Consider the following 24,514-nt stretch of genomic DNA (forward strand, 5'->3'; position numbering starts at 1 on the left):
ATATAAAAAGGTTGAACATAACTTACAATGATTAAAAATAGCGTAGCGTTACACGGACAGAATTTCGACTTACACCCTTACAACATTCGCTAACATACCCTTATTATTAGAATTATAATTAAAATTAAAATATAAATTATAAATATAAATATATATTACTTATGAAGAGGAAGAGAAAAAGGATGTCTAAAACTCGTCAGAAAACTGGCTATTTATAGGACCTGACCAGCAATCTTACACCATGCGACTCGCATGGTTTTGTGCTTCTGGCCATGCGAGTCGCATGGCCACCCTGGATTCAGCCAACTACTTTTGTTTTCTTCTTGCCGACGTAATATAATAATAATAATATATATAATATATAATTATATATAATTATATATTTATTATATTATATTCTTGTGCATAGTAGACTAGATATTTTTGGTCCGTTGCGTCGGGCGTTTCTTCTTGGCTCAGGTCCCGGTTCCGGATTTTCGGACGTCCTTGCGTATTATTTTAAATTGCGTACTTTGCGTTCCGCAACTTGTACTTTTGTCATTTTGAGACGTTCCTCATCAATATTTTGAACCTTTTTGATTGTATCTTGTACTTTTTAGCTCTTTGGACCTTTTTGTCTTCATTTTGTCGAATCTGCCTTTTGTCTTCACCTTTTATTATTTAAACGAATATCACTTGTAAATAGAACAATTGCAACTAAAAGCTTGTCTTTCTTGAGGAATAATGCTATGAAATATATGTTCGTTTTTAGCATTATCAAATATTCCCACACTTGAGCGTTGCTTGTCCTCAAGCAATATTGTCTTGAAATACTAGAATCACTTCTTTATTCTTCACACTTTGTACATCAGTGATTTCTATACGGCGGTATAAACAATGGAAGTAACGATATGGTTTACAGTCCCACATGACTATAAAAATTTAGATCCATTAAGGAAATTGGATCTTTATGAAAACATTTGATCTTTTGAAATCTAGTTTTTACCCTAGATAAGTTTTCCGGAATAACCCTTTACCGGTGTTTGCAAAATATTTTTGTGGGTTTGGTGGGTTTCAGATTTGAAAATTTTAGCTCAAAACTTGCGGTTTTGTGTCACCCACTTGCTAACCTTGTATTAGGAAAGCAACACGTCCAGTTTACTTGTCCCGTATATTACCTTTCGGCAAACTACCGTCCGGTTGTAAAGGAAAGCGTTGAACAAGCAACTGTTTAAGGCAATGTCCCGTGACATGCTTTTGATTATGGTCTATAACGTGTCGGACGCAATTACTATCCTTGGTAGGAGCAATAGTAAAGCTCACCCTTATAATTTTTCGGTTTGACACAAGGTCCTGTCTTTGACCATGCTATGCAACCACCGTTCTTACGGTTGACACCCGATTTAGTTCAGGTGACCTAATGAATTCCAGGTGAATTCCTAGGATTTTACGTTCAATGGTAATGAACGCATTGAAAATGGGTTTTTCAGAAAACAAATCGGTTTATAATTTTGATCAAAATATTTTCTCGTTCAAGCTCGAGTTTAGATATCATCGAATTCCATGAGTTTGTAATTCTCAATCTTTAAGGTCAATCTCTAGGATTGAGTAATATCAGTCTTAAAAGCTGATTTTTAATCTTTAAGGAGATTATCCTTTCTGGGGATCTGATTCATTAGTCTTATCCAGCTAATTTGCACGGTGCCTCCCCATTGTACGAGATAAATCCTTCTCATGGTTAGGATAAATCTGACCACTTGGCGACCCTGTTTAATGCTGAGGTCCGTGGATTTCCTGCTGATTTTAGTGATGACTTTTCTAGATTTTTCGTCAACCTACAGCTGGTCTGAACGACAACTTCATGACCTAAATCAAGAAGCGCGTGTCTTTTTCGGAAGACTTTACTTCCTTTTAATGATGGAATTGATTCATCGTGTAGATCCATCTCTTCTTTTCTTTCATTGGGTAAAATAGTTTAGTTTAGTCCAAAGCAAAAGTATTTTCAGTTATTTGTTACAGATATATGTGACATATGTTTAAAATAGCTTGGTAAATTTTCCCACACTTGGCTTTTTATTTTTCTTTTTATCGTCCTCTATTCCATTTTAAATGAATTTTAACATTTTAGTTTGTTTCTCAATTTATGTCCTTTCCGAGGTAACAATAATTTCGGTGTTAAAACCTAGTTTTATCGTTCATAAATATGTATAAACATGATTTTGAATTCATTTAATTGAAAATTTTGAAAAATTTACTAGAATTGGGTAGTTAGTATATAAGACTAGGGCTGTTCTTTTTTTTATCAGAGAGCACTAGATTCTAATACAACTACTGCTTTACTAGTATTTTTAATGGTAACCAAGTGTTTAATATAAAAATTTTAAAATCCGAAAGAATTTAACCCCTTCCCACACTTAAGATCTTGCAATGCCCTCATTTGCAAGAAATCAGTAATAATTTAAATTATTGAGGGTGATTTGTGTGAAAATGATTAAATTTTTACCAAAGTTTCCAAATATATTGGCGTTTGTTTGCTGAATGATAAATGGTGCACGTCATTTGTTCATTCCGTCTTGTTGTTATTTCACATACATTTTGCATCATTGTCGTCAAAATTACTTGCTTTTGCTGAACTTAATGCCAGTCTTTGAAAACGCGTTGTTTTACCCTGTTTTGTGCATAAAAGAGAATACATACAATACAAATATAATCATACATGCAATTTGAAATGGAACTTTGGCATCCCACTTTCGAACTATAAGAAAAATATTAGTACACAATAATAATAAAATATCAAACATTACATAAATATAATAAAATGTTAAGTGTTTAAAATAAAAATAGAAATTACCACTTATATCTACTGATCAGGAGGTGGGTTAGGAGGGAAATTAGGATATGGATCCCAATTCATGTTCGCGTCCGGGTTCCATGGCTGATTATAGGTGTACTGGTATGCTGCGTCATAATCATATGAATCATAGGGTGGTCTCATCTCTGGCTGATGTGCGGGATAGTATGCGGGTCGGGTCGGATAATACATCTCGCCAGGCTGCAACTGGCTTATAATTTGGCGCTGATGATAATCCCATCGGCCATGCTCTCGTTGCCGGGAATGCTCATAGTCATTCCGGCGTTGCCATGCCTCGTACTGCATATGCCTATCATAGTTCGTCATGTATTCATCCTCCATACGAATACCTAAATCAAGAGCAGTCTCCCGAACAACTCCTATAATGTTGTTCGCCTCCTCCATCTCGTCATCCGAACCTCTCTCTACCTGTCGCTGAGGTCCCTCGTATCGATATACCCGACCACGTCTCATCAATAATACCCTTGCACCGTGATAAAGGTTTGAACTTATAGTTTCACCTCCGTCCTCTATTTCGTTCATTGGACCCCCTTGGTGCTTATCTACACCTAAATACTCTCCAATGAGAGTAATGAAAATACCACCACCTATAATACTCCCCGATTTCATCCCTGAAACTACATTAGCGAGATAATAACCAACACAATAGGGAATGTTAACGAAACTCCTCGGGTCTCTAATACACTTAAGGTAGAACAAATCGTTTACGGTCAATTTCTCCTTATTCCTACCCCTTTGTGTAATTGTGTTTGCTAAGAATCTATGAATCACCCGGAGTTCAGCTCTGTCTATATCTAAGTATGTATGATTTCCACTGGCGTGAAATTCATTAAAGTGTGACATACGCCTCCAGACAGCGTTAACATCAAATTCCCTATCTACCCTTTCTCCTTGGGCAATCAGGCTATTACAGTCGGGGCTCAAAAGTTCAGCAGGGGTGTAAATCTGTAAGGCCCTGGCTAAATCTATCATGGACATTCTGTACATGCGTCCACCTAAAAGAAATCTAATAAAGCTTCTATCATCTATCCTCCTAACATCACTGTTTAACTTAATAGTACTAAGTAATTCTATACACCATTCCCTATATATGGTTCTACGAATGGAAAATAGGCGCATCCAATCGTTAAACTGAGAATTACCATACCTTTGCACCAATAATTGCCGAATCGGTTCGGCAAGGTCAACTGTTTCAAGTGCATATCTGAAAAGGTCATGACTGGATGAGGTACATCCTGCTTGTAGTAGTTATCTACCTCCTGTTGTTCCAAGTTCTCAGCAGGAGCATGGCGGGCTTGGGATGAAGATTCACCCCTTTCATTCTGTAAAACACATCAAACACAAATTTTGTGCATCCAAATATGCATTAGTGTCAGCAAAATCATCAATCAAAATAATTACAATGACATTATCAATTTATATCAAACTTAAGCTTATTTTCACATTTTTATCAAATCTACACTTTTTCAAATAAGCATATACGAAAATTTTCGCCAAGTTCATAAGCATTCAACTCAAATAACATGTCAAAATAATCATTACTAGCAAATAAACAAGTCTCAAATGGCATTATCTTTCAAAGATCAAGTTCATGAATTTTGGACTTGAAAAAGTCCACTTTAATTCTCAAAATCATGTTTAGGCTCAAAGTTTGGATCATTTAACTACCTAGACATGTTACACTACTCAATTTAGCAACAATTCATGACAAAAATCGGCCATAACCTGTTTATATCAAAAAGCCCCAAATTGCTCAAGAATACAAACCCTAGATTCTAAAGATTTTGAAGTTTTTGGCTTCAAATCATGTTAACAAGCATCAATCTAGGTTATACATGCATAATATACTAACAATTTAACACTAATTACACTAAAAATTAACAAAATTCAAATTATGAAAATATGCTCAAGAACACACTAAAATTCGGATTTAAAGGTGATTTGGGGTGTAATTGTACCTGTTTTCTTGAGTAGTTCCTAGATATCATCCTTCTCAACATGATTTTAGCAAAAAATTTGAAGATTAACGGTGAAAAATCGAGTTTTTGGGATGATTTTCGTGGGTTTTCTCGGGTTTTTTCGAAGTGCAGTATGTGTGTGTGGTGTTGGTGGGAGTGAACTGATCGTGTGCAGCTGTTTTATTTTTTTCTGTAATTTGATCCCTCCGCGAGTCGCGGAGGTTTTCACTTAAAACTCCGCGAGTCGCGGAGTTATTTTTTTTTTTTTTTTTTTTTTTTTTTTTTTTTTTTTTTTTTTTTTTTTTATAATCTTTAACTTATAAAACAATTAAGAAATTAATTTTAAAATTTTGTTTCCCTTGTTATTTAGGACGAGGTCGTTTCGGATTGATGTCCTAGTCCGTCCCTCGACAAAATTTTAAAATTTGTCTTTTTGTAGCGATTGTTTTAAAAGCTAAGATTTTTGGGTTTTTTAATGTTTTTGGCATACTTTAAATCAATAAGATTAAAAATAATGATAATAAAAGTTCTCGTCCCTCCCTCGGGTAAAGCAATTTCGGTTCAAAGACCTAGTCTTCAACTTACGACGAATTTTAAAAATCATATTTTTAACTTAATGAGATAAAGTAAATTTTTGTTTTTAAATTCACATAATTATAAAATTCAAAATTAATAATTAAAAATTAAAAATTCACACCAAACTTAAAATTTGAAATGCATAAAATTAAAATTCATATTTTAAAAATTAAAAATTCACACCAAACTTAATTTAAAAATTCATAAATTCATACCAAACTTATATTAATTTTTCAAATATTTACAATTTTAAAAATATTGTTTTTACAAAGTTTACAATATTAATTTAAGATTTAAATATTAAGATTAAAAACATGGTAAAAATAAAATTAAAAATCTTTTTGTCTTTTTATCCCACTTTAATCAATCAAATATTATCAAAAATATGCGCCCCTCTTTTCGGTAAAGTAATTTCGGTTCCAAGACCTAATTTAACTCATGACGAATTTTTGAAATATTTTGGTTTGATTGTTTAAAGATATTTATACCTTAAGAATAAACGTTAAATTTCGCAGTGATGTAATAAATTTTTGAATGATATCAATAATTTCGGTCGCCAAACCTAATTTTATTTAATACCAATTTAATACTTTTTAGCGAACAAATTAGCGTTTATTATCAAAAGGTTAAAAATAAAAATAAAAACTGTACAGACATACCTGTGACATAGATTTCTTAGTTATATGATCTATTATATTCATAAGATAGTCGGTTTAATTGGTTTTCCATGGCTGCATAGGCGTAACCTCGAGCATTCATTGTCTTTTCTCCATGTGACCATTTTCCGCATTTGTGACATCGTTCTAGGTGTCGTGCTCTTCTTTTCGCTGCGGATTTTGATTTTCCTTTACCAAATTGTAACTTATTATCTTCGCATCTGGATCCTTTTCTAACTCCGTCCATTCTTTCTCTGATTACTGATACTATTTCACTTGGGAGTATGTCATTATTTCGTTTAGTGATCAAAGCGTGTAGCATTAGACCATGGTTTAGTTCACAGGCAGTCTTCATTTCGTAAAAACCTAAAAAAAATAAAAATTCAGAATGGGGGGAGAAGACTAGTTCTTTAGGGTCTGCTAGGGAAAGACCATACGTGTTCCATTTTCGAGAACTACACGAAAACAGACAATCTAACTCTAACAGAAATACATATTATCCTTTAAAGACTTGATTCTCCCCACACTTAGTTAGCTGTGGTGTCGAAATTGTGATTAACTTCGTTGTCGACTTCCATTGGACCCTGTATGTAATGTTTAACTCTGTGACCATTAACTTTAAATTCAATCCCATTTGAATTTATCAATTCTATCGTTCCGTATGGGAAAACTCTTTTGACTATGAATGGTCCAGACCATCTTGATTTCAATTTTCCAGGAAATAGCTTGAATCGTGAATTGAAAAGAAGAACTCTGTCTCCTTCTTTAAATTCTTTTGAACTTCTGATTCTTTTATCATGCCATTTCTTCGTTCTTTCTTTATATATTAACGAATTTTCGTATGCTTCATGTCTTAATTCTTCTAATTCGTTTAGTTGACTTAATCGTAGACGTCCGGCTTCATGTAAATCAAGATTACATGTCTTCAAAGCCCAAAATGCTTTGTGTTCAATTTCTACTGGAAGATGACATGCTTTTCCATAAACAAGTCTAAAAGGTGTGGTTCCAATTGGAGTTTTGTAGGCTGTTCTAAAAGCCCAGAGTGCATCCTCCAATTTAATGGACCATTCCTTCGGATTTGATCCTACGGTTTTCTCTAGAATACGTTTTAAGGCTCGGTTGGTATTTTCAACTTGTCCACTTGTTTGTGGATGATATGCGGTGGAGATTTTATGAGTTACTCCATATCTTTTAAGAACTTTCTCAAGTTGATTATTACAGAAATGAGTACCCCGATCACTTATTAAAGCTTTCGGTGTTCCAAACCTTGCAAAAAGACGTTTCAAAAAGTTGACTACAACTCGTGCATCGTTAGTTGGGAGAGCTTGTGCTTCCGCCCATTTAGATACATAATCAATGGCTACGAGTATATATAGATTATTATGAGATTTTGGAAATGGACCCATAAAGTCAATACCCCAAATGTCAAATACTTCACATACTTGGATGACATTTTGTGGCATTTCATCACGTTGACTTATTTTTCCGGCCCTTTGACATGCATCACAGGATTTGCAAAGAAGGTGTGCGTCTTTGTAAATTGTAGGCCAATAGAATCCAGCTTCATAAACTTTTCTTGCTGTTAGTTGAGGCCCATAATGCCCTCCTGTTGGTCCTGTGTGACAATGGTTTAAAATTTTACTAGCTTCATCTCCAAATACACATCGGCGTATTATTCCATCGGGACAACTTTTAAACAGATGTGGATCTTCCCAGAAATAGTGTTTTATATCACTGAAGAATTTCTTTCGTCTTTGGTACGATAATCCTTTTTCAAGGAATCCACAAACTAAGTAGTTTGCATAATCTGAAAACCATGGGATTTCTTTATAATCTATCTTCAATAGATATTCATCAGGAAAGTTGTCTTGTATGGCCGATTCATTCAGAACTTCTAATTCGGGATTTTCAAGACGAGAAAGATGATCAGCGGCGAGATTTTCTGCTCCCTTTTTATCTCGGATTTCAATATCAAACTCTTGTAAGAGTAAGATCCAACGGATTAATCTTGGTTTAGCATCTTGTTTTGAAAATAGGTATCTAAGAGCAGAATGGTCGGTATAGACCACCGTTTTTGCTAGAACTAGATATGATCGAAATTTGTCAAAAGCAAAGACAATAGCAAGGAGTTCTTTTTCAGTAGTTGTATAGTTCGTTTGTGCTCCTTGTAATGTCTTACTAGCATAATATATAGGTTGAAATCGTTTTTCAATCCTTTGTCCTAAAACGGCTCCCATTGCAAAATCACTTGCATCGCACATTAGTTCAAATGGTAGATTCCAATTTGGTGTTATCATGATCGGTGCATTAGTGAGTTTTTCTTTAAGAATATTAAAAGATTTGATACACTCATCTGAAAAGATGAATGGCGCATCCTTTTCTAGGAGTTTATTCATAGGAGTGGCAATTTTAGAAAAATCTTTTATAAAACGTCGGTAAAAACCGGCATGCCCTAGAAAACTCCTAACTCCTCTAACATTGGTGGGATGTGGAAGTTTAGCAATTACATCTACTTTAGCTCTATCCACTTCAATTCCTTCTTTTGAAATTTTATGTCCAAGAACGATGCCTTCTTTAACCATGAAATGGCATTTCTCCCAATTAAGTACTAGATTTGATTTTTCGCATCTAATTAGCATTCGTTCCAGATTAACTAGACATGATTTAAATGTATCACCGAAGACTGAAAAGTCATCCATGAATACTTCCATGCATTCTTCTATCATGTCGTGAAAAATCGCCATCATGCACCTTTGAAAGGTTGCAGGGGCGTTGCAAAGTCCAAATGGCATTCTTTTGTAAGCAAAAGTACCATAAGGGCACGTGAATGTGGTTTTCTCTTGATCTTCGGGTGCTATTGGAATTTGAAAATATCCGGAAAATCCATCTAGAAAACAATAGTAACTATTTCCGGCTAATCTTTCCAACATTTGATCTATGAAAGGTAAGGGAAAGTGATCTTTTCTGGTGGCGTCATTTAATTTTCTATAATCAATACATACACGCCATCCTGTTACAGTCCTAGTAGGAATAAGCTCATTTTTCTCATTTGTGATGACAGTCATGCCACCCTTCTTCGGTACGCATTGAACTGGGCTTACCCATGGACTATCAGAAATTGGATATATCAAACCTGCATCTAGCAGTTTAATAATCTCTTTCTTAACTACATCTTGCATATTAGGATTTAGTCTTCGTTGGTGTTGCACATACGTTTTATGACCTTCTTCCATAAGGATTTTATGTGTGCAATACGAAGGACTTATTCCTTTAATATCATGAATCTTCCATGCAATGGCTGGTTTATGAGCTTTCAACACAGAAATGAGTTGTGATTTCTCATTTTCAGTAAGAGAAGACGATATTATTACAGGTAATTCAGATTCACCATGTAAATAAGCGTATTCCAAATGGTTTGGAAGTGGCTTTAACTCTAATTTCGGAGGTTCTTCTATCGATGATTTATATCGATATCTGTCTTCTTCTTTTAGCATTTGAATTTCTTCTGTTGTTGGTTCATATCCATTAGCTATAAGTGTAGCTAACATTTCAGCTTCATTAATTGGTTCATTACTTTCTCCCAAAGAACATTCTCCTGTTCCTTGTAATTCTGGAAATTCTTCTAATAATTCTGCATGTGCATCTATAGTTTGAATATAATAACATGTATCATCTGCAGATTGTGGTTGTTGCATTGCTCTATCAACTGAAAAGGTAACACTCTCATCCTCTATACTTAGGGTCAGTTTCTTACCGAACACGTCTATCATTGCTTTAGCCGTGTTTAAAAATGGTCTTCCTAATATGAGAGGAACTTGAGAATCTTCTTCCATATCCAAAACAACAAAATCTACTGGAAATACTAAAGTACCAACTTTAACTAGCATGTTCTCCATTATCCCTCTAGGATATTTTATTGATCTATCGGCTAGTTGTATGCTTATTCTTGTTGGTTTTAATTCTCCAAGGTCTAGTTTAGCGTAAAGTGAATACGGCATTAGATTTATACTAGCACCTAAATCTGCTAATGCTTCTATTGAACTAAGACTACCCAGAAAACATGGAATTGTGAAACTTCCTGGATCAGATAGTTTTTCTGGTATCTTATTCAACAGCACTGCTGAACAATTTGCATTCATAGTGACAGCCGAGAGTTCTTCCATTTTCTTTCTATTCGTGATTAGATCTTTCAAGAATTTAGCATATCTTGGCATTCCTGAAATTACATCAATGAAAGGAAGATTTACATTTATCTGTTTAAACATATCCAAGAATTTGGATTGCTCGGCTTCAAGTTTTTCTTTCTTCATTTTACTTGGATAAGGAAGTGGTGGTTGGTATGGTTTAACATAAGGTTTATCCTTAACTGTGTTATCTTCATTAACCTTTTCAACTACCGGTTCTTTTTCCTTATCTTGATCAGGTTGTGGTTCTTGTGAAGTAGGAATAGTTTCATCAGAAGTTACAGGTATTTCAGGTGGTTTAAGTGTTGTACCACTTCTTGTGGTAATAGCTTTAGCTGTTTCATTCCGGGGGTTAGCGTTTGTATCACTAGGTAAACTTCCCGGTTTTCTTTCACCTATTAACCTTGCTAGGTTACTTACTTCTTGTTCCAGATTTTGAATAGAAGCTTGTTGATTTCTAAATGCTTGTGCATTTTGTTCATTGGTTTGTTTTTGAGATGTGAAAAACTGCGTTTGAGTTTCAACTAGCTTCGTCATCATATCTTCTAAATTCGGCTTTTTATCATCAGTTTGTTGTGGTGGTTTGTTTTGAAAATTCGGTCTTTGCTGATTATAAGTATTATTGGATACTTGTTGATTGCTAGGACCTTGTTGGTTGTTGTATGGAATATTTCGGTTATAATTCTGGTTTTGATTGTAAATCGGTCTTGGCGGTTGATAATTATTCTGATAATTATTTCCAGGCCTTTGGTTTATGTATGAAATATTCTCTCTTTGTTCCATTGTTAATTCAATATTGAGACAATCTTTTGTCAAATGTGGTCCTCCACACTGCTCACAACTAATTCGTATAGCATGAATATCTTTAGTCATCTTTTCCATTCGTCTCTCGAAAGCATCTATCTTTGCGGAAATGGAATCTAAGTCATGGCTAGAATCGGCTCTAGCTGCTTTAGATGATCTAATGATGTCTTTTTCTTGATGCCACTCATGTGAGTGGGAAGCAGTATTATCAATAATTTTGTAAGCATCAGTTTCGGTTTTCTTCATAATAGAGCCACCAGCTGCTATATCTATGTCTTTTCTTGTAGTGATGTCGCATCCTTGGTAGAATATTTGTACTATTTGACAGGTGTCTAAACCATGTTGCGGACATCCTCTTAACAACTTTCCATATCTTGTCCACGCCTCATATAAAGTTTCATTTGGTTTCTGTGTGAACGTAACAATTTCTGCTTGAAGTCTTACGGCTTTAGATGCAGGAAAGAATTGTTTAAGAAATTTGTCAATTAAAACATCCCATGTATCAATCGCCCCTTCGGGTAACGATTCCAACCAATCTTTGGCTTCTCCCTTTAAAGTCCAGGGAAATAACATGAGATATATCTGTTCATCCTCCACTTCTCGGATTTTAAATAGTGTGCAGATCCTATTAAAGGTACGTAGATGTTCATTTGGATCTTCCTTCGGCGCACCACTAAATTGGCATTGATTAGTCACCATGTGTAGAATTTGTCCTTTGATTTCATAATCTGGCGCATTAATGTCTGGATGAGTAATTGCGTGACCTTGGCCAGTGCGTTTAGCTCTCATTCGGTCTTCCATACTTAAAGGTTCCAGATTCTCCATAATTGAATTTGTTGAATCGGTATCACTGAATGATTCTGATTTAATAGTTCGTTCCTCAACAATCTCTGTTTGAATGATTGGTGGTTCCGGAGGAAAGTTTAATGGTTCAGGATCTATGAACCGTTCCTGAATATTTTCTGGATTCTCAATTGTGAGGTTGGTTTCAAAAAATGGATTATCGGAAATTTGAACTGAAGTACTTGGTCGACTGGATGACGATTCTAAAGAAAAATCAACGGCGGTTATATTTGTTAAACGATGTCTTGATCGAGTTACAGGTGGTGAACGTACAAAAGGTGATGAACGTCTTGCTCGGTGCATTCACAGAATATCCTATTAGTTTTTAAAAGGAAAGAAAAATTATAATAAGTTATCCAATCAATAGACTTTTCTGATTTTGCCCACGTTTCGAATAGCCAAAAGATGCAGCAGAGGGGCAGGATTCGTTTGGTCTCAATATAATTGAGGACTGTTTGGCTCCAATAACCCGGTCCACGTACAAATCCAACTATTACTACGAACCAGAAAATTTTGATGTCTATTAATTTAACCACTTAAAATAAATTTTCGTAATTTTTAGAAATTTAGATAAGAAGTAGAAAAAATTCTAAATCCTAAAAACTAGAATGGCGAGAAATAAGAGAGACAAAGAGTTCGTCGCAAAAGGTCGAAAAAGAAAAATGGTTAAAAAATAAAAGGTGACGGAAAAATAAAAGAAACTTATAAAAATTTAAAAATACTTAACTAATTTAACCTTATTACTACAACTAACTTAAAATTATAATCGCAAATTGAAATTACTAATTGGAATGATAATTGATACATAGTAAAAGGTCTAAAAATATTAAAGCTTACAAGAAAAACTAAATCCCAAATGGAAATAACTTAAAAAGAAACTAAAACTTAAAAAGGCGTCGCAAAATTCTAAAGCACCTAATTCTTAGTCTAAAGAAAAAGCACTTAAGGAATTCTACGGCAAAGCCTAAAAATCTAGGAGTAAAAATAACTATAGCTAAAACTAAGTTTAAAATTAATTATGAGCTAAAAAATACAAATATTACGCTACAACGATTAAAAAGGTACAAAATATAAAAATATACAAAAAGTTGTAAAAAGTACAATTTTTATAAAAATATTATTTTTATATTATTTATTTAATAAAACTACAAATTTTACAATTTTATTAAACTTATTTATACTAAATACATTAAATTAAATAAAAAGTAAAATTAAAATTAAAACTAATAATAATAATAATAGTAATTAGGTTTTAATAATAATAATAATTAAAAATAACCCGTGATTAGGGTTTTTTTCCGTGTGTCAGAGGGCCTCCGCGAGTTGCGGTGAATAAAGAGGAAAACCCCGCGAGTCGCGGGGTTCAGGAATTCAGTTGACAGGTTTTGTTTTTACGCGTTTTTCTTTATTATTTTTTTTTTTTTTTTATTTTCTGTTTTTAATTTAAATAAACGATTTTTAATAAAATTTATATTTTTATAAATTAAAATAAAGATAAAGAAACTTATAAAACTTATATATTTAACAAAATCCTAAAAATACTTATATTTTTGTTTTTCTTTTTATATTTTTCGAATTTTTAAAACGTATTTTTACAAAAATGACTTTTAATAAAAGTAGATAAAAATCTTTTTTTTTTTTTTATTAGCGTTGCGCTTCCGGCTTTTAAGAGTAATTCCCCGGCAGCGGCGCCAAAAATACTTGATGTCAAAGCAGGGGGGTATAAAATACTATTAAATTTTAGCAGAAAATACTATTAAATACGATACAATTTTACACAAGATATTTATTTATTTATAGAATGGATATACTTAAACCTTGCTACAACACTTATAGGCAGTGTACCTAATCGTACAGTAGTGTAGTTTTTAGTAAGTCCGGTTCGTTCCACAGGGAAATCTTTAAACAAAGCTCAACGCTATATTAGTTTACTTTTATAAAAATACAAATATATATATAGGTAATATTATTATTATAAAGGGGGGGTTTTTACCATTTAATGACCGGTTTGTCGATTTTAAAACTTTAGTCGCAGTTAAAACCTAATGTAAAATATAAAATAAATACAAGATTTTATATTAAAGCGTAAAGTAAATAACGATAATGAAATTGCGAATAATAAAAATGCGATAAAATTAAATTGCGATAATTAAAAAGTACGATAATTAAAAGTGCGATAAAATAAAATAACAATAAATAAAAGTGTGATAATTAGAAGTGCAATTAAATATAAAATAAAAGAAATAAAATATGAAATAAAAGAATTATGCTTATTTAAACTTCCGTAATCATGATGTTTGACGTGTTGATTTTAGTTTTATGCCCATGGGTTAATTGTCCTTTGTCCTGGATTATTCAATATGTCCGTCTGGTTTTTGTCCATAACAGTCCATCAGTCATAAATATAAATTGCAAGTGTCCTTGTCAAATTATTATTATACCCGAAGATAAATATTCCAACTAATTGGGGATTCGAATTGTAACAAGGTTTTAATACTTTGTTTAATGAATACACCAGGTTATCGACTGCGTGTAAACCAAGGTTTTACTACTTTGTTAACAATTACACCAATTACCCTTGAATGTAATTTCACCCCTGTTTTAATTATTCTAGTGGCTATTAATCCATTCCCGTGTCCGGTTAAATGAACGATTATTCGTACATATAAATACCCTGCCCATCGTGTCCGATCGAGTGTATATGGTAGTTTATAGGGACGCCCAATTGTAAATCTTTATATTAACATTAACAAACTTTCATTTAGTTAAACAAATATAAAGCCCATTAATAGCCCATAGCCTAGTTTCCACAAGTGTCGTTCTTTTGTCCAAACCCCAATTATGGTACAAAGCCCAATTACCCAATTTTAATAATTAGCCCAACATCATGATTACTTCGTTTTAAACAAGCATAATAATAACTTAGCTACGAGACATTAATATAAAAAGGTTGAACATAACTTACAATGATTAAAAATAGCGTAGCGTTACACGGACAGAATTTCGACTTACACCCTTACAACATTCGCTAACATACCCTTATTATTAGAATTATAATTAAAATTAAAATATAAATTATAAATATAAATATATATTACTTATGAAGAGGAAGAGAAAAAGGATGTCTAAAACTCGTCAGAAAACTGGCTATTTATAGGACCTGACCAGCAATCTTACACCATGCGACTCGCATGGTTTTGTGCTTCTGGCCATGCGAGTCGCATGGCCACCCTGGATTCAGCCAACTACTTTTGTTTTCTTCTTGCCGACGTAATATAATAATAATAATATATATAATATATAATTATATATAATTATATATTTATTATATTATATTCTTGTGCATAGTAGACTAGATATTTTTGGTCCGTTGCGTCGGGCGTTTCTTCTTGGCTCAGGTCCCGGTTCCGGATTTTCGGACGTCCTTGCGTATTATTTTAAATTGCGTACTTTGCGTTCCGCAACTTGTACTTTTGTCATTTTGAGACGTTCCTCATCAATATTTTGAACCTTTTTGATTGTATCTTGTACTTTTTAGCTCTTTGGACCTTTTTGTCTTCATTTTGTCGAATCTGCCTTTTGTCTTCACCTTTTATTATTTAAACGAATATCACTTGTAAATAGAACAATTGCAACTAAAAGCTTGTCTTTCTTGAGGAATAATGCTATGAAATATATGTTCGTTTTTAGCATTATCAACATGATATAAATTCCGAAGTACTAAAACATCCGGTACTTTGGATGGGGCTTGTTGGGCCCGATAGATCTATCTTTAGGATTCGCGTCAATTAGGGTGTCTGTTCCCTAATTCTTAGATTACCAGACTTAATAAAAAGGGGCATATTCGACTTCGATAATCCAACCATAGAATGTAGTTTCACGTACTTGTGTCAATTTCGTAAAACAGTTATAAAAATTGCGCATGTATTCTCAGCCCAAAAATATAAAGGGTAAAAAGACAAATGAAACTCACGATACTGTATTTTGTAGTAAAAATACATATGACGTCATTGAACAATGCAGGGTTGGCCTCGGATTCACGAACCTATATCAATTGTGTGTATATTAATACGTATAATGTAAGTTACAAAATTTCATTTATTAATATGTATTATTTATATATTATAGTTTTGTAGAATTTATTCTAACCTTTATTTTAAAACGTATACTTATATTATATTTTAAGTTATATTTTATATATATATATATCTATTTTATGTATATATATCTATAATGATTTACGTTTATATAAATAGTGACATTAATATATTTATATACATATATTTGTGGTTAGTATTGTATTTATGAAATTTTATTAGTTTGTTATGTGAATTATTAATACAATCCTAGTATATACCATAAGTATATATATAGTGTACAAAAGATTTATTTGTTAAAATAATAATTTAGATAATAATGATTTACTAATAATAATAATAATTTTATTAATAATGATAATACTAATAGCAAAAAAAAATGAAAATGATAACTGTTAATGATACTAATAATAATAACTCTAAAATAATATTAATACTAATACCATACTTATGTTAATAATAAGGGTTCTAATATTTATAAAATGATAAATGATAATCATAATAATACTAGTAAATATTAATGATGATACTGATAAATATGATATTATTAATTGTAAATGTACTGATGATACTATTATTTATAAACCGGTACAAATTCTAATATTGATGATAATAATATATTTTTATTTCCTTCATAATAATAATAATGATAATCATAATCATAATCCTAATGATGATAAAATACTAAAATGATAAGTTTATTACTAATAATAATATTATTAATACCTATCATAATAATAATAGTAATGTCTATAATACTTTCAAATATGATAACAAGTATGATACTAATAATAACAATAACAATAATAATTAATATATAATCACAATAATAATAATAATACTAATAATAATTAATATATAATAACAATAATAAAATTAGAAAAGAAAACTACCTCACATGAAAAGAGTTTCAAAAAAAAAAAAAAAGAAACTACCGTCCTCTGGACTCGATCTCGTGACCACATGCTCACACGCAAACACTCTCGACCATCCCACCAATTCTGATTCTCTGTACTAATATCGAATTTAAATTTTATATATAAACTGTTTTTCTTCTATTCCTCTTCTTTTCCACAAGTCTCATGGATTCAACAAAACATCAATAACCAAAAATAAAAAAATAAAAAAAAAAATAAATCGGGGTTCCCTTTAAAGCTTCAAAACATTACAGAAAAAAAAATAATTTGGGTTCTAAAATAAAAAAAAAAAAATACTAAAGGCCTACTGCAGCGTCGGTTCTTGGAACAAAACAAAAAAAATTGATTTCGTAATAGATAACATTATAGATAATGTTTATAACACGAAATAGTTTTCTAAACATGTATAAAAACTACTGGAATCGTCAATTTGATCAGAAACATATACACGAACGCGAATTTGTCTCAAGAACAATTGTTGACTTTTTTTAAACTAAACTTTGACTTCAAAATTCTAGATCGATATAAAGATTTGAGAGTTGAGATTTTGCAGATAGATTCAAAGAAAGATTTCTAACCTTTCTGCATTTTTAAATTTTGAAACTTTATTCGAAATTGAATTAAGAGAAAAAAAAATTGGAGCGTGCAGAGAAGAAAAAAAAAATATCGCTGTGCTCTTTAATCCCATTGGATTTCCTTTTTATTTGATTTGCAATTATACATAATCATGTTGTAATAATAGAGATCGGTTGATAAAAAATGGAGAAAATGTCAACACAGGTTCACGAGTTGGGAGCAGGAAAGAAACAAAAAAAATAATAATAATAGAGATAAAGGATACAGAGGTCACGCGTATAATATAGATCCCTACTGTTTTTTTTTTAATTAATAATAATAATATATAATAACAATACTATTAATATCTAATAATATTAATAAAATTAATAATAATGATAAATATAATATTAATGATAATAATAATTGTAAAAATGATAATAATAATAATAATAATAATAATAATAATAATAATAATAATAATAATACCATACTAATTATGATAATATTAATATTTTATCGATAATAATAATATTAGTAATAATAATCTAATTTATACATCCAATTTCATCTTTATATGATATAAAGTGATATTATGAATACAAATATTGATATTTGACGATACAAATAACATTACTACAACAACTATATTTGTATTTAAATTTAATTTATTAATATCATCTATTATTATGTAATATTTAATAATTATGTAATATGTATTGTAACATATACTGAATATTATATATTTATGCATTTTAATATAAATATATTATAATATTTATTTACATACTAATTATATTATACTTATGTATGTAATTATGAAAAATATAAATGTTTTATATATGTAAGTATTATATATATTTATTAAAATAGTACATTATTTCATCATAGATATATTATAAATTTCTACATATACATAATATAATAATTATGTATAAAATCATATATATATATATATAGTTATATTTATGTATATATGTATACTACCATATATATAAAATCATGTTTTAAATGTTGAGTAGATGATTAATTATGTATATTAAACAATTAACTACAAAGTATAACATTGTACATTTAATATTTTGATAACGTTGGTAAAATATGTTTGAATCATTTATATACAATATACTATATATATTCAAAATGAAAATCTTTAGTTATTAAATGTTATCTTTTATAATAACAAAATTACTTAATAGTTCATTAATACTAATATAATTAGTTTTATATATAATTATTTATATTTACATTCTTAGTTACAATAAAAGGTTCGTGAATCGTCGGAAATAGTTAAAGGTCAAATGTTATCATGAAATAGTTCAAACATAATGAGACTCGGTTTAATAGACTTTGCTTATCGAGTCGAATCATATAAGATTATGTTTAAATTTGGTCGGAAATTCCCGGGTTATCACAGATTCCACTTAATTTTCTTTCCAATAATTCAATTTCATGCTTAATTTTTTGGATTGTTTAAGAAATTTATGTGGGTTTTCTTGAATTGATAATTGTTATAAACATTAACATGCTTTAGGTTGTTATAATTGCCTTGTGTGCCTTGAAATCATATTACATTGTGTTTTTAGGGTATATTCATGATTCTAGGGTTTATGTAGAATTTAAATCCGAATTTTGGCTTTGAATTTGGTTCCTAGCTAAGTGTTTGTGAATGTTTGATATAATTTGTGTACTTCATAAGTATGTATCACATTTTGAGCATGACATGGTTCATGTTTTGGAAATCTAACATGTTTAGGTTCTTAATTGATATAAATACTTGAAAATTGTTAAGTTTCCATTACTTTGTATCTAATGTGATAGTTTGTTAAAGGGATGAGAATGATATGAGGTTCATGTTCAAATTTGGTTTCTAAAACGACAGACTAGTTATGTTAATCTTGGATTTTTTTGAGAAAATGTTTACATGAATGATTAACATAATTATGTGCTATATGTATTTTTGAACATATACTTGATTTATGATAAACTCACACTAATGCATACTATTTTCTATTGTAACGATCCAACCCGTTATCCATCCAAAAATGTGCCATAATTTGTTTTTCTGGAACAGCACATCTGGACGGCATCCAGATTTCTGGACGGCGTCCAGTTCTGAAGGACTGGACGGCGTCCAAGCCTTTTGGACGGCGTCCCACTGGCCTGCCAGATTCTGATTTGCTTAACGCTTACACATGGGCGAAAAACCCGCTTCCCGACACTTTTAAACCAAAACACTTTCACAATATGTTATAATAATTAAAACTAAGAGTTTTCCATAATAAAACCGAGTTTTACAACACCGGGCCCACATGGACCCAAAATACTACAAAGTGACCATTTCGACCCAATTTAGTTTATACAAAACACAGACCGAGCATGGGATTGGGGATACGCTACCCAATCCTAATCAAATCCAAAAGCAAGTCTTCTAAAGCAAACTACGCAAGTTCACTAGTTCCCATGCTTACCCGAGTCATCGCATCCATGCAATCTATAAAAAATGTAAACAACGAGAGGGTAAGCTAACGCTTTGTGAGTGAGAATATACTACATACATATATATACATAAAATGGACACGCCACACAAATATCGAATAACGCATATCAGAGCATCCAAGCATAAGGGCAAGCTAATCTAAGCATACCGTACGATCACTAAGCAACAAGCTAACAATGTCAACAATAAGGTAAGTTCACCAACAACGATGTGAACAACGCCATTAAGCTACACCCAGATGGTTAGCTATATATATATATATATATATATATATATATATATATATATATATATATATATATATATATATATATATATAATACGACAAACATCGATGTTCACAACATCCAAATGTATTTAAGATCTCAAGGCTAGCCCAACGAATGGTATCGTCAACATCGAACTTAAAACCCATTCGTCTATATTAATGTGGTATCGTCAACACCGAACTTTAAACCCACATATGAGGTATCGTCAACAACGAACTTTAAACCCTCATCCAACATCACTACCATAGTCGTATGGCATCGTCAACATCGAACTTAAATTCCATACATTTATATTAATGTGGTATCGTCAACAACGAACTTTAAACCCACATATGAGGTATCGTCAACAATGAACTTTAAACCCTCATCAACACCACAATATACTCTAGGGTACGGTATCATCAACAACGAACTTTAAACCCTTACCCCACAAGTAAATAAATCATATACATACATATATAATTATTCCACTCACAAGCCCATGTGATAATGTACACACGAAGTGTGCACCTCGCCAAAGGTGGTCAACCAAAATGCACAACCGTGCCAATTGGACATGTACACAAGTCCATCAAATCCACCTATATGTGAAGTGAGCTCTATAACCGAGAACCACTTCACCCGAGCCGCACCAATCCTACACATACATATGCATATAGGATATTAACATTCACCTTTTTGCCTTGATGAATGCTACCAATAATCCGCAACTCGCCGATGGAATGTACCTATTCCATTATCACAATACAAACAACACAATTAGGGTGGACTTACAAACCAACCCAATTGACACTTAGTGCAATTTTGACCCAAATGCACTTCCAAGCACAAACCGCGTCCAAACTAACCAACATTCACTAACATGAGTGAAAATAGTCCTAACACACCGATTAAACCCGAACACAAGTGTTAAACACGTGTCTTACCCATTTTGACACCAAAACCCTAATTTTGACCCATTTCAAAATTAGTTAACCAAACACACCCAAAAGTGTTCCAATACCTCCATAATCACTAAACCTAGTGATTAAACTCAAGATCAAAGCCTAATCAAGGCCAAATCATCAACCAACCCAAAACCCACCAAGTGACAAGAATAACTAGTCACCATAAACCCACTTCATCATCTAAAAAGGGTTTTACAACAAACTAGCTCAAAAACCTAACTTGAATATCAAATCTAACAAATGAAATTCGGAGTTTAAGCTTACCAATATAACCACAACGTAGCTAGGAGCGAGATGAACCACTTTAAAACCCGAGCTTTAGTGAGAATCTGAGTCATTCTTCTCCAAATCAAGCTCTCTCTCTCTCTCTCTCTAAACTCTTACTCTCTCACTAGAACAAGATGAGAGGGTTTGTGTGGGTGATAGTGGAGCAAATGAGGCTCCTAGACCTGATCTTGTGTCCTTAACTCGTTCCACATGTGAAAATACCATTTTGCCCCTCTAAATATCTTAAAGTAAAACAGCTGGCCCGTCAGACAATATGGACGGCGTCCAACATTTTAGACGGCATCCAACGCTTCATTACTGGACGACGTCCCCCATATCTGGACAGCGTCCCACTTAGCTGAACAAAACAGAAACTGAAAAGGGTGTTACAAATCTCCCCCACTTAGACATGATCGCGTCCTCGCGATCTGCGCCATTTAACCGAACGGCCACACTCAACGGTCCTCAACATAAGTCCGAATCCAACTTTCTTAGGCAACACTTCCCAACGAATAACCCTTAAAAACTAAATTGTCACTCGCGATTTATCAAATCACCATCCGAGCACTAAAACCTTACTCATTCCCTCACATCGGGAAAACTTAACCAATCTCGAACCGAGATATCAATCCCTTTAGCGTACCCTTACCATGTACAATGCTAAAGTAACCACATATACCAACATAAGGTCACTCATCTAAACCAACGAAGACCGAACAAAAGCGAATCCTTACGGATAACACTTACCACTTACGTTTCCTGTAGTGCGTAATACGATCAATACGCAACTATCGTAACATCACAAGCAACGGCTAAAACCGTTAGCGCCCAAAACGACTATGGCAACGCTAGATCCCAAGGTGTACAAAATCGACTTATTGTCGCATCCGTAACAACATGTGAGCGAAACACGGCTATCGCATCACTACTCCTACAACATGGTCCTCATGACCCCACCATCGGCGTATAACACAACCAATAGTTCACGTCCCAATCACAACACAAGGAATGGTACTCTCATTTCCCACCGGTACTCGCATTTCCCGATAATGTTATACCATGATGATATAACAATACTCCCAACACACACGCTCTTTTGGCCTCCATCACGACGAGTAGTGTAACATCGCGCACTGCTACACCATAGTGCATCCTAATGGAATACACTAACCATCAACACACGCTCTTTTGGCCTCGATCGACGAGTAGTGTAACATCACGCACTGCTACACTATAGTGAATCCTAACGGATACCACTAAACATCACCATACGTATACATACACAACGTCAACACAATCGAGTAAGAACCACCTATATCGCACATAGGCACAAACAACAATTCTTTAGAAGAGAATCTGACACGCATCCCTTAGCCGAGGGATTTCACCTTGCTCGTCACACACATCCATTATCTCTCAACGAGATTTACCACATTACCACCTCGGTGGTAATTCAAATCCAAAATCATAAGTACAATTTAACCGAAATTGTACTTCTACCACAAATCGACCGAATCTAGGTCCCGACACAAATTTCGGATCTACTAAGAGCATCATCTGAAATCTCACACTAAAACCTTCTTGTGCGGGAGTGTAACTCCCCCACTTGGAACTACGTTCCATAACTGCCTCACCGCGGTAACATCATCCGCGATAATTACCACTATCCGTCATACGTGACCAATCTCTCCATCGGTCATAACACTCGAATACTCGCGAATTCATTTCGCACACAAGAAATTGACGTTCACCGTCACCCATTGGCTTTATTTAAACAACGACACAGAACCAACACCACACGCACCTTGTACAACCGTTCAATGCTACCGGAAGGTAGACTTTACTAACAATTGGGTTTACACGACCCATCACCACATCTTGCTCCAACCATGAGCATACTAAGGATCTTAACCTACCCTTAAACACTTCGAACAAAATGTGTACCACAAATTACACGAACTCTACTCTCGCAATCATCCAATTGCTATAGTTTATCAACTTCTACCCAGTCACTCATGTACCTTAGGGTTTTACTTCGGTATCCTAAGTACAATGTAACCGCAACATAATCGGAGTTGAACACCACGCTAGTAGGTATGAAAGAGGCACCTAATGTCGCGTCACATAGACTCCTTTACCAACATACATCGAGATCAAACACTCGATCTCAAGGGTTTCATCCACCCGACGAACCTCACAGTTCATCAACTTCAACACGAGAGCGAACACGCTCTAACATCCAAGCCGCATGACAAGCCGGAAGTTGAAGTACCTCACGGTTCATTAACTTCAACACGAGAGCGAACACGCTCTAACATCCGAACACAAAAACCTACCCACATGGCTTGGTAGAAACATTTCCCAAATACCAAGGAATGCTTGGTTGCACCAAGTCTTACTCCCTTCCCCCATCATTCAAAACGTCCACCATAGGGTACTTTCATTAGGAACGTCACCCATAACAATAACATGCACGACACAATGCATTCAACAAACCCGAACTCAATGGCACTTAATAAATAATCGAAGGACATATTTATTAAAACAAAACATACCTTAGCGTCTCCTTTCTGCACCCGTCCCCGCTAACTTGGGACATTCCGACTTACGATGTCCTTCTTCTTGGCAATTGAAGCACACCATGCCATTACCCTTTGGTACCGGACATTCCCAAGACTTGTGACCCCAGCTAATTTTACTCTTCAAGTCATCATTCAAGGTCCGATAGAAATCCTCCATCAATAACCGATCTTTCCCTAAATACTCCAGGAAAAAACGAGCCTTCGCCATAAAGGTCGTCTTGAGAGTATTCAAATCCATAGGACCCTGTTGCAAATTTCGCAACTCATTACGCATTTTCAACAAATCGGCTGAAGTCCGGAACTCCTCGAAGAATTCCTTCTTAAACCCATCTCACGATAACGCCATAAACGGTTCACCACCGACAAGATCAATCTTACCATCCAACCAATCCTTTGCCCTACCCCGCAACAAACTAGTAGCGAGTCTTGTCCTCTTCTCAGGAGGACATTCAATAGTACGAAAACACCCTTCGACATCCGAGATCCAAGTTGTGCTTATCAAAGGATC

The sequence above is a fragment of the Rutidosis leptorrhynchoides genome, chromosome 3 (genome assembly GCF_046630445.1).
Source record: "Rutidosis leptorrhynchoides isolate AG116_Rl617_1_P2 chromosome 3, CSIRO_AGI_Rlap_v1, whole genome shotgun sequence".
Taxonomy (NCBI): Eukaryota; Viridiplantae; Streptophyta; class Magnoliopsida; order Asterales; family Asteraceae; genus Rutidosis; species Rutidosis leptorrhynchoides.